At 41.2% G+C, this 12,607-nt stretch overlaps 1 protein-coding gene across 3 annotated transcripts in view; it reads left to right on the top strand.

Moving 5' to 3' along the window:
• OSBPL6 (oxysterol binding protein like 6) overlaps positions 1-12,607 on the top strand; it is a 206,845-nt gene that overhangs the window by 46,502 nt on the left and 147,736 nt on the right. For all 3 annotated transcript variants that reach the window (XM_029225083.1, XM_029225080.1, XM_029225081.1), the window contains exon 2: positions 3,801-3,909. The gene's annotated coding sequence lies outside the window, so the exon portion shown is untranslated. The remainder of the gene's footprint in view (positions 1-3,800; positions 3,910-12,607) is intronic.

Below are 12,607 nucleotides of genomic sequence, written 5' to 3'. Positions count from 1 at the left end.
GTCTACAGCCATGGCTTTGTCTTGGACCTCATCATAATTTGAAACGATTTATCCTCTTACATTTGAGACCCCAAAGAGTTACTATCTTTGACCTTGGCTTCCTGTCACTTTTTCTCCCCTCATTCTTCCTCCTACCCAACATAGTATCTGTCCCTCCCATGGAACACAGCCTCCTTTATGTCTTCTCAGTTCATCTGGTCTTGGCATCATTTCCATAGCTTGGACATCACGTAAGCTGACTCAGCAGGACTGCCTAGTTTTTCTTACCTCTTGTCCTTCACTGATCCACGTGGCCAATCCTGACCTTGAGAAAGCTCTGTCATTCTCTTATCTTTGGCTCCTAGGATAAATAACTTTTTTTGTTGTAGATATTCAGGGAACTGAGTTGATTTTTTTTTTCCTCCTGCTGGGCCCTCATGGATACTTGGTAAACCTTTCAGGTCCCTCTAATTGATTCCACTTCCACACGGGCTGTTCCAGGTGTTTTCTTCTCTGAAGACCCTAGTTCCATCCCCTTATCACTGCAGAATTCTTGCTGCTTACTTTTCTAAGGAGATCAACGTCATCAGATATGAGTTCCCCCAACTTTCATTTTGATCTCCAGTTCTCTGAATTTTTTGTCTTGCTTCTATTCCTCCTGTTTCAAACAACTTGAAAGGTCTTTTCCAATTCTCAGCCACCTGCTTCTACCCTTAAATCATATACCGTCCCATTCTTGTGGGACCCTATTTTGTCATTATCTCCTTCCTTTTTTGTAACTTAAATTTGGTAACTCCTCACCATATGAAAATGTTTTTATCTTTCTTGTTCTTTAGAATAGGATTTCTGAACTATCGACATATTGATACTTGGGCAGTATCAACCTTGTGTCGTAGGGTCTGTGCTGTGTATTGCAAGATGTTTAACAGCAACGCTTTACTCACCAGATGCCGGTAGCACTCTGGAGTTGTGACAACCGACAATGATTCCAGAGGTTGCCAAATGCCCCTTGAGGGACACAATTGCCCCCAGCTGAGAACCACTACCTTAGAAAGTCTTCCTCCAACCACACCATTCCATCCATTACCACTCTCCTTTTCTTTTAATTTCCATTATCACCAAGTTTCCCTTGTGGCCTACTCACACTCCTTATCTCCCTTTCCTCACCATTCAGTCAGTCGTGAATCAGGCTTCTGACACCACCCATTACGGAAAATCTTCTGAGAGGACCAAAGTGCCCTTCTGGCAGCCAAATCCAGTGAGTGGCCTTTTCTCAGTTCCTTAATTTTTTGCAACTTTTGACACTGCAGCCTCATTTCTATGGTATCTATCTTATGTATTCTTTTGTGTCTACTCCTATCTCCCTGTTTCCTTTAGATCTCCTTTCTCCTATACTTTGTAAATATGGGGACTGTCCTCTGTGTAGCCCTCAGCTGTGTTCTTTTTCACAGTTCTCATGCCTTCTCGTGTCTCTTCTGGTCATTGCTGTATAGATGACATCTAAATTTAGATTCCATCTCAGCTGAACTCTAGGCTTATGTGTCCTTTTTGCCTTTTGGCTATCTCTATTTGATCTTCTATATGACACATGAAACACAATATGTTTTTACATATTTAAAAACAAACTCCTTCCCTTCCCTTCTTTCATTGATTCCTGTTAATGGGCTCACAGTCCTTTATTTCAATGGTTCTCAAACGTTTTTAGTTGTATACCACAACAGTAAAAAGTTTTGTGCATGTTATATCCAAAACATGATATTTATTAATAAATATGTATATGGTAGTATTGTTATAAAACATAGGAGGTAGAAATTTTACAAAGATTAAGGAAAATGAAATTAATACTTAAAATTTTAACAGTAAAATTTTTGTTCTCTCTAAAATATTATCAATAATTTAATATGCTTCATTTTTTAAAATCTGGATTTAATACCCTGTATTGAGTACAGTTTATTTTGATTCTTGATTTTAGTGTTTTAGTTGAAAAAGGTACCCTACAAACACATGTGAATTCAAATAGAAGAAGTATATTTTTAGCTATGCTTGTGAAATTATAATTCTTAAGTAGAATGGTTGTCAGGGGCTGGGGAGGAGGGAGTGGGGGTTACTATTTAAGTGGTACAGAGTTTCAGTTTTGCAACATGAAAAGAGCCTAGAGGTAGATGGTTGCACAACAGTGTAAATGTCCTGAATGCCACTGTACACTTAAAAATAGTTTAGATGGTAAATTTTATGTTATGTGTATAACAGTAATTTAAAAAGTGCTCAACTGAGAACCAGTCATATAATAATCACTTAATAAAAGTTAATGTTAATAATTGCTATTATTATTTCTATACCACTGTCCTTGCTATTTGTTTCCACAGGCCCATTCATACTTCTCAGTGTCCTAATTTTGATTCAATAATTGATCACCTTGCCCATTGGTTCAATAATTAATCACATAGTTCCTTATAATACATAGTAGGCACTTAAGAAACAATTATTGAATAAATGATGTGACAACAATGAATTACAATCACTTGTTCCTTTTTTTTTTTTTTTTTTTACTTGAGGGACGTAGTTCTATGACCATGGGCATGGCTTATGATTAAATGTTTATTTTGATCTGATACCTTAAATGTACTAATGGCATTCTGCACGGATACATACTCATGGCAGAAGTTTATATTTAAGGCAGTTAAGCACATATAGCACAGATAGACTTTTTTACTCCAGAAATTATGTTGCTTCATATTGTGTATTGGTCATTTAAAAAGTTTTATTTTGTGACTTTAAAAAAGATGTCTTATAAAGTTATGCCAAATTAACATGATTGCCTTGGACAAAGGTGGCTTTAAGATGATTTTAACATATATCTTGTGAAAGAGTGAGAAGCTATGTTTTTAAGTAGGTTAGATATGGAAACTGTGCACTCAGAAGAAGAAAAGGGAACACTTCAGTAAAACTCTGCGTTTTACTTGCCTGCTTAACCAGTATTTGAGTCTTCCTATCTCATTTGACAAAGTACCTGCCTTTTCTTTCTTTCCTCACTGGCTACCGGTAACCGTTGTGAGCAGTTGTCTACCTCAGCAGCCACATTCCAGTAAAACGTAGTCACAGTTCCCACATCTCTCTCGGCTTCACTGTCTCCTCCTCCTCTTTCCTCCCTCTCCGTGAATCAGCAGCTGTGGATGACATCATCTTTTCGTTTGGCAGTCGGGCCGGTGTTAATCATCGCCCTGCCAGAAGTCAAGTGTGGCAAGCGTGCTTCAGCAGTTTTTGCTCTTATTTAAATTGGTGGAAATTTTGAATGAACAAAGCATTTGAATCATGGAAATTTGGTTAAAAAACCAAAAAGCAACCCAGGGATCAGATATGGGTTAGGAGTTCCTATAACCTGAAACCGTGAATCAGTGATGGATGCAGTCATTGATTTCATACCATCCTATGGTGCTTTTCAAAATGCTACTAGCTGGCCAAAATGGGAGTAGGATATTAATGCCTTAAGTTTTTATCAAAGAAATGTTAGATGAGCTCACTTAATCATCTAAACCCTGTCTTAACCATTAAAAAACTATCATTTTGGTTTTTTTTATAATACAGCTGCGAAACAATATATAAATATATGTACACATAAAGCCTTCAAAAATGTCCTTGTATTTTCAGATATAAAATTTATTTATAAAATATTATTTAAATTATATTTCATATATTTTATTAATATATTTATATAAGTATATAATTTATAAGCTATATAAAATTGTTAACCTATATAAAAATTTATAAAATCTATAACCCCATGTAGCTGGTATATTACAAAGACTTCTTTGCTTTCTTAGGATATAAATTGCTCTACTTGAGACTGAGCACTGTTCACAGTTCTTCGAGAGGACCTGTGTTCCCCTCTCATTGGCCTGCTCCTTGGCAGGGGATGAACTGTATCTGGAGGTGAGTGAGAGGGTGGGAGTGACTCCTTCAAAGAAGACTGGACAACCTTTACCTGGTTGAGCTACTAATCTAGATCATAAGAGTGAAATGGCACATGCATTACATTTCTGTTTCATTTAATCCCAGCATTTACTTAACATTTCCACATGGAGATCTCACAGGTATCTTTAACTATTTAACATTTGGGTCAAAACCAACCTTTAGATCATCCCCTACTTACCAACTAAGCCTGTGCCTCCTGTCTTTGTGTGAGATATCTCCTCATTCAGTTAGTTGCTCCAGCCAGAAACCTGGGATCTGGTTTGATGCCTCTCTTCGCTCACTGCTCTCCCCCCATATTGAACAATCCTATCCAGTCATCTCCAAAATATATCCCAGACACATCCTCTTCTCTCATTTCCATTGCCATAGCTTTCTCATTTCTTGTCCTCCTCCATTCATTCTTTTAAAAATACAAGTCCCATTCTGTCTGTACCCTGTTTGAAGCCTTTCACCACCTCCCATTGCACTAGGAAACAAAAACAACAAAGCAAATTCAAATCCTTTATTTGGCGCTGAATTATTTGGTTCTTACCTACAAGCATCACTTCATTTCACTCCTTCCTCCCCTTGCTCACTCTGCTTAAACTCCACTGGTCTCTTTTCAGGTCCATAGTATGCCCAGCTCTTTCTTGCCTCAGAACCTTTGCACATGCTGTTCCTTCTGGCTGGAGTTTCCCCCCCCACTTTGACCTTCAGTTTTTAGCTTAAATGCTGATTCCTCTGAGAAGCCTTCTCCTACTCTCAAGTTAAACTCGGTCCCTGTTATTATTTTTCCCCATAGTACCATATCTTTCCTTCTAGCATTTAATATTTGTAATCATATGCTTAGCTGTTTAATTTTTTAATCTGTCTTTCCCATCAGACCATAAGTCCAGGAGAGCAAGGGCAGGTCTGTTTGGTGTAACACCATATCCCCAATTCCTAGCACTGTCTGGCACATAAAAGAGTCATAATATACTGCATGAGTATAAAAAGAGAATAATAATAATATCACATTCCTAACATTTCCCCCATAGTGTTAAAGGTAGTAAGTAGATGGCTGTCTTGAATTGAAGGTATTCAATAGCTGGTGCTACTACTCTCTGTGCTTTTAGAGTTTCATGTGATCCTGAATATCCTGGTGTTTCTATTCAGAGGGAGACTACCGCTTATGCTTACTTCATGGTTCCTGACGCTTGGTTAACAATTTAATTTTAAATCACTACTGAGATTTGCCTCGAATGCAAAAAAAGAATTTTATCTAGGTTGTTTAAAAGGTATGAGCCTTGGGCTGCCCTGGTGGCGCAGTGGTTGAGAATCTGCCTGCTAATGCAGGAGACACGGGTTCGAGCCCTGGTCTGGGAGGATCCCACATGCCGCGGAGCAACTAGGCCCGTGAGCCACAGCTACTGAGCCTGCACGTCTGGAGCTTGTGCTCCACAACAAGAGAGGCCGCAATAGTGAGAGGCCCGCGCACCGCGATGAAGAGTGGCCCCTGCTTGCCACAACTAGAGAAAGCCCTCGCACAGAAACGAAGACGCAACACAGCAAAAATAAATAAATTAATTAAAATGTGTGAGCCTTACTGTACTGTGTAGAACAGCAAAAATAATTTGCTGCTTTGGTCGTGAAAAAAATGTATTTTCTCCACGTGTGTTATTTTTTCCCCCTACAAAGTGCCAAGTAACAGATCCAGTATTATCTCTGTAATAAGAAGATTTTGATTGACTAGTAGGTAAGGCTCTAGCAGCCATAATTAAAACGTACTTTTCCAGAGTATGCTTTGTTTCAGGGGTAACAGGGATGCAAATATGAAATGACATGATGGATTTGACTGCAGTAACTTCTTACTTAGTGATTTGGCACTGGGTCTTCCACTTCCAGTGGGTTTCTACTGCAGGAGGGCTGTGTGGGGAGTGCCTTTCTCCTTGCTCAGCTGGGATGTGGTGGTTGATTTTTCTCTAGATGCCTTTTCTAGATCCAGTGGCTGAGTATGCTTGGAGTATGATTTCTTCTTAATTTAAAAAAGTCACTGACTGTAATATATGGAAACCTTTTCATAATTGCACTTCTGCTAATTTGAAAATGCTGTTACAAAGCATTTTCTGTTGTTTGCTAGGAGTCTTACTAAAAACTCAGGTTGGGAACCAGGTTTAAGTATGGTGGTGTCCCTGTGTAGTGGTGTGGGACATAGAAAACAATGCAGCCTCACGCTTTCATGAAGAGGAGGCTGGTTCTTAGTCCAAGTCAGTGCGTGGTAAACACCTGGGTACAAAATACTGTTAGACCCTGTGTGGAATGCACACAGATTGAACTGATCCTCCTCTAGTGGGAAACGAGTGTATGTGGAATAACTAGAGCCAATGATTTATGCACAGGGCTGTTCTGTCTTCAAGGTGCATCCACATATACACTGTGTTTTGGGGTCTCAAAGCAACCCTATGAAGTAGGTGGGAGCGTGTGTGACTGTTATTGTTCTCCCTAATTTACTGATGACAAAACTGAGCTTCGGATGACTTATGACGTGTTCACGGGTATGTAAGTGGTAAGTGGCAGAACTGGCACACAAACCTGTGTCTTAGACTCTAAGCTCCCAGCCTAAAACTCCATAGTACATGCTATAGGAATTCAAAGAAGGGGAGGATGTTCATGTGCTGTTGGGGTGGTGGCTTGGGGCACCCTACACAGCCCCTGCACTCCTTGCTGTCACTGTTTTGGAAGAGACCCTGAAAGCTGACCTCTTAGCCTCCAACCAGATGCTGGCGCCTTCCTCTCTTGCTCCATCAGTTCTATCCTCTTTTTGGTGTTTCTGCACTTCTGACCTTACCACTAGTGCTCTCCTGCTCCCAGTTTTCCCCTTGATCCAACTTCCCTTTCATGTCACCATCCTCTGTCTCCCTTCTCCCCTTCACCGCGAGAGCATTTCCTGAATCTCCTGTATGAATGCGATTCACCCCTCAACCTGAAACTTACTTATCAGTAAGATCCCCAGTGGTGTCTGAGTTCCCATCTTGGCCCTTCCTCTCCTTGGTCTCCATGCAGCCTGCCTCTGTGGACCAACCATCATTTCTTGAATGTCTCTGCTTGCGGGTTGGATTCTGGGCACCTTCTCTTTTGGCTTCATTCCTGCTGCTGCTCTGTCTTCCAGTGCTCTACCTCCACTCTACCCCTTAAGTATTGACACCTCTAGAGTTCCATGGTCTTCTGAGGCATGAGAACTGAATTATCCATGGCCATCTCTTCATGTCCAGTGGCTACCTTGTTACCAAATGATGGCCACCAGTTCCTGTGCTCTCCCGAGGTTCTGATCTCTACATATGATATCACACTGTGCCCAAAATGGAACAGAAGTTCTTTCCATCTATTATGGAATCATTCTCCAGTTTCCCAAAATAGAAGCCTTGGTGTCATCTTCATATGGGGTCATCAGGAAACCTTGATGCTTTTCTCTTAGAATTATTTATGTTGGCCTCCTAATTAGCCTCCCTTTCAGTCTCACCCCACTCCAGAAAGTCTTCCATTCCGCTTCTACAGTTACCTTCCTCTGAGTTTAGTCTCATTATATCACTCTCCTGATTAAAGGTCCCTGACTCCCATTTGTCTTCCCTAGAGGGCAAGAGCCAATTCCATTCACAGTGACTAGCAACTGGGCCCTGAATGCAGTAAACACTCAAAAATATTTGTTGAGTGAATAAATCTGGTTCCAATCTCGCGTGTCAACTTTACCTCCCTGTGACCTGCCCCCATGCTGTTGTGTACCCGACTTCTCACCATTTCCCAAACATCTCCAGTTCTTAACTGTTTCCTGCTTTTGTTGGTTTTATACTTCTGTGCTCCTTATTAAATTTCAACTCAAACCTGTTTTCTCTTGGGCACCTTATAAATTATTTTTCAGTTCTGAAGAAAGCATCCTTTTGTCTGTTTCTTCATTTTCTTTGTTGAATTCAATCAGCTTTCATTGCATCTCTTCCTTTTTTGTTCTTGTCTATTTCTGTTGTTAATTTTTGTATTTCTGATTCTAGGTGATTTTTAAAAAATTCTCCAAGTGCTTGTGTGAGGATATTTAATTCAGTTTGGAATGTGGTGTTAACGGTTTTCTTCTGCTTCATAGTTTTTGGTGGGGAGAATTTTCAGCAGCTGTTTGATCTTGGGCTGAAAGTTTTCTATCGCTAGGCGTTTTGTGGGTGTGTTTCCTGGTTCAGGAACTCTCATTTCTGTCAGAGGGGCAGTTTCTTTAAGGGATGATGATGGTGGTGGTGATGGACCGTGAGGGTCTGAGGTGTTGCAGTATCCTTAATTGCTCCTTCTAAGGTCCCTCACTGTGATGGCACGACTCCTTCCTTTATTTCTTTCTCATCCAGAAGCAGTACTTCTCTGAGGCCTGGGTCTCTCTCTCACATCCAAGCCCTTTCTCGACATGTAGCTGGTACTGAGAACTGCCAGCTCTCAGGCCTGTGTGTGGTATGTGAGCTCTTGGTGCAGGAGCTTCTTTCCCCCTTTGCGGGTGATTTTGTTTGTACTTCATCTCCGTGCCCCTGTTCTGCTTTTCACAGAGCTTCCCCACTCTTCACGCTCACTGGTTTCCAGCAGCACCAAAGCAGTAGCAGGAGCTGCACTGGAAATTGGTGTTTATTTCTCCACGCACAGGTAATTTGACGTCTGTGGTATTCTCTGTCCCTAATAATGCTGAATGGCTTGGGTCTCGTGATCGTATTTGCCCTCTTGTTGATTTTGTGGTCTTTGGGGGAGGATGTGTAGAGTGATTTGGGTCCATGCAGCTGTCATTGTCCTCCAAACCTGAAAGTTCCTGCAGGGAAAGTTATATTCTCCCCACTTTTAGATGAGAAAACGTAAGAAACGCTAAATGACTTGGCCAAGATTGCACAGATACTATGTACTGGGGGAAAAGGAGACCTTGTTCTTTTGCTTACATCAGAAAGCATTTAATCTCCTGTTGTGAAGCTTATTTATGGTTTGGCAGAGGGTCATTGTAAACTTTCTTGATAAATTTTAAGAGTGCTATGGGGAAGTGAAGGTCCTCTGAAAATGTTTAGTGTTTCTCTAAAAGAAATTTCAGGTTTGGTTGGGGGTGTGATGGTATGTAAATGTGTACAAACTGAAAGTTTGTGTGACTTTCTCTTTTTGCAATGAAATGAAATTTTTTCTATCATTTTCTCTCAGTGCATATTGTTGAAGATCAACAAAGAATGAGGTCCAGTTTGGGACCCTGATGTTAGTTGTGTTAGGGTTAGAAAAGGACAGCCACTGGTGGAAAACATGGTTCTATTTCGTTAAGGAAGGATCAGGAAATACTGCTGTCTGTGCCTGCAACAGCCTCTGGTTCCTTTCACTGCAAGGAGGAGGATGGAGACGTTTGTGTCATGTCTGCAGTCTCAGTGTTTCTCCTGCGCTTTGGTTTGGGGATTTGAGGACTAAGAGTGTCGGGTATTTTCGAGGAAGAGATGAGAATTCTTTGGCTTGTTTCATTTTCTCTCTATACGAGTAACATCTACTTATGCTGATATTTGAAAAATAAAGGAGTACTAAAAAAATCACCTAAAATCTTATTATCCGGAATTCACTTTTGTTAATTTTCTGGTATTGTTTGCCCTGCTGGTAGTTTTTTTGTTTTGTTTTGTTTTGTTTTATTGTGTATTTTTTAAAAAAATAAAATACTATATTGTGCGTGCTAGTTTGTAGCCTACTTTTTTGATGTACCAATAAAATGTGAACATTTTTCCAATAAATCATCTATGACATGATGTTTAATAGCTATACATTTAGTCCCTTACATAGATGTGCCATACTTTACCTAATCAGTCTGCTATTGTTGATTTAGGTTGCTTTAGGTCATTTTTGCTGTTATAGCATTATAGTGAGTGTTCTTGCAAATGTATCTTTGTAAACACTTCTGATATGTAAGGAGTTACTGATTCTCCTGCTAAGATTGATTGTCCTTTTTTGGTTTGGAGAAACAGAATTAAATGTACAGAACTTTTTACGTCTGTTTCCTTTGCTTCAACTTTTCAGTCTTTGTTTTGTGTTTGAGTTTAAGGAACCCCCTGCAGGCTCATTCCTTGACCCTCAGTTTTTCTTCCTCCAGGCTCACTCTACATCAAATTATTCTATTTTCTACAACTTCGGGTGCCCTCTCTATGCTGTTGACACCCAGACACTGACCTTGTAGCCAATTTATAAGTAAATCTTCAATTGCTATTATAAAATCTCTAACTAGATGTTTGATTAATAATCTGACAGCAGCATACTGTAACCCTGAACATGCATGATACTCCCCACTATCTCCCAGCAGGAGAGTTCTGGGCTACAGAGCCGAGTTTTCTAACTGCCTGTTGGACATTTCACTAAGGTCACCGATAAGACATTTCAAACTTCAAGTGCAAAATAATAACTATAGCTGCTAATATTTTATTGAGATTATTGTGTGCCATGCTAAGTGTTTCACTTTACGTGCATTAGTTTATATTATCCCAACAGCCATATAGGTGGTACCATAATTCCCATTTTACAGATGATGAAAACGGAGGCACAGAAGCTTACATAGAAGCTAGTAAATCTTACTGTGCTCTTTACAGATAATGCTGTGTGGTTTACAAAATGGAGTTCTCGATGAACTTCACCCTATAGTGTCTTCCCAAAGTATTTGTTATCTTGGGAAATGGTGCGCTACTTAGGAGCTCAGACTAGCAAATTGGGAGACATCCTTGGTACCTATTTCTCCCTCCTTTGTCAGTATCCCCTGTTGATCCTACCTTCCAAATATATCTTGAATAATGCCACTGTTCTGCACACCTGCTGCAACCCCCCCAAAGCAGGCCACTGTCATCTCCTGCCTCAACAACACCTAGCCCATGCCTCTGCTCTTACCCCCTCAGGGCTCGTCCTCACACACCGGGTGGTCTTTTACAAATGCAGATCTAATCCTTCACTGCCCTGTTCATAGCCTCCCATTGTACTTAGAATGAATAAAAGTCACCGCTCTGTTTTAGAAGGTGCTGCTTCTCTTCCCGGCCTCACTCACATCTCCATTGACCAGGCCACACCTTCTCTTCCTTAGGGCTTCTGTACTTGCTATTCCTTCTGCCTGAAATACCCCTCAGCTCCTTTCTTCACCTGAACAACTCCCGCTCCTTTTTCTGATTTCATTTTATTTATTTATTTATTTATTTATTATTATTTTTTTTTGCGGTACGCAGGCCTCTCACTGTTGTGGCCTCTCCCGTTGCGGAGCACAGGCTCCGGACGCGCAGGCTCAGCGGCCATGGCTCACGGGCCCAGCCGCTCCGCGGCATGTGGGATCTTCCCTGACCAGGGCACGAACCCGTGTCCCCTGCATCGGCAGGCGGACTCTTAACCACTGCGCCACCAGGGAAGCCCCTCTGAATTCATTTTAAATGTACTTCCACTGAGCAGAAGCCTTCTCAGGCCCCTGATATAAATGAGGATTCTCCCTTATGTTCTCAGACTTCTCCTCCTCACCCTCACGGTACCGAATACGATTTATAGACTCATAATCTTAGACTTAGACTCATTTGTAATCTTGGACTCTGAGGGATTATTTATCTGATACCTTCTTCCCCGTGCCACCCCACCTGTCAGTGCCCTGAGAAGGCTGGGGCTGTGTCTATTTTGTTCACCTTTGAACGTCAACCCTAAGTACAATCCCTGGCAGATAGGAGACATTCAGCAAATATTTGAGTGAAAAAAGAAAGTATAAACATATTGAGCTCCTTCCAGGCCATACCTGGAAGCGAGATGAGCTGAGATGTCTCTTTCTCCGTACAGGGGTGAGGATGTGTATTTGATTCTCTGTTTGTCCAGGCGGAGCCCAAGGACTGAAGGCCTGGGACTCACGTTTAGGCAAACAAGGGAGTGGTGGGCTCAGGGAGTGAAAGATGGTCCATAGTGGGGGAGTAAGAATCAAAGGAGGGTAGAAAGAGCCACAGCTCTGCTTCCGTCCCAGTAGGAGAGCCCATTGTGATCCCTCATAGGGGTTGAAGGATTGAATTAGAACCGGTTCTTAAAGTTTTTATTTGGTAAGCCCTCTACTCTGTCAATATTGTAAAGCCGAACTTAGCAACAGTTACTATGGGTTTCTTTTCTTCTTCTTCTTCCTGCTCCTCTCAACTATTGGAATATCTGTGTTTAATTTTCTGTGGCATAAAATTTCATTAACTGTGGGTGTGCCGTGTCTGCTTACAAGGGCTTGCCGTGGGAGCAGAAAGGAGGTTACAAGGGGTCTTCAGGGTTGATTACTGCGGAAGAGGGGGCGTTCAGCAAGGGCCTCTCAGAAACCATAATATGTCCTTCTGGCAATCCAGTCTGTCCTACAAGGCACCTGTGTGGGGATCTTTTAAGGCTCACAGTAGTTTCGGTTTTGAAGGCAGTTTTTTCTGATCACGTACTCTTCCTGCCTAAAGCGGTGAAGCCACAGAAGAACTATGTTGATTTAAATTCTAAATTTAATGACAGTCCCCTCATAGGCACTGGCGCCACATGGAGACGATTTCTGTATTCCTGTTCTGCTGCATTTCCCTCATCAGACTACAAGTAATGGTGGCAGCGGCCATCCTACACATGTGGTTGTCATTGTGTAATCTCACCCTTTGAAATGCTGGACTCTGAGCAGAAAGAAATGTGCTTTCTCATATTTCCGTGC

Source organism: Monodon monoceros, unplaced genomic scaffold, assembly GCF_005190385.1.
Source record: "Monodon monoceros isolate NGI ecotype Baffin Bay Population unplaced genomic scaffold, NGI_Narwhal_1 Super_Scaffold_16, whole genome shotgun sequence".
In the NCBI taxonomy this organism is placed as follows: Eukaryota; Metazoa; Chordata; class Mammalia; order Artiodactyla; family Monodontidae; genus Monodon; species Monodon monoceros.
The sequence above is the reverse complement of the archived record's forward strand: the minus strand, read 5'-3'. Positions and strand labels throughout refer to the sequence as shown.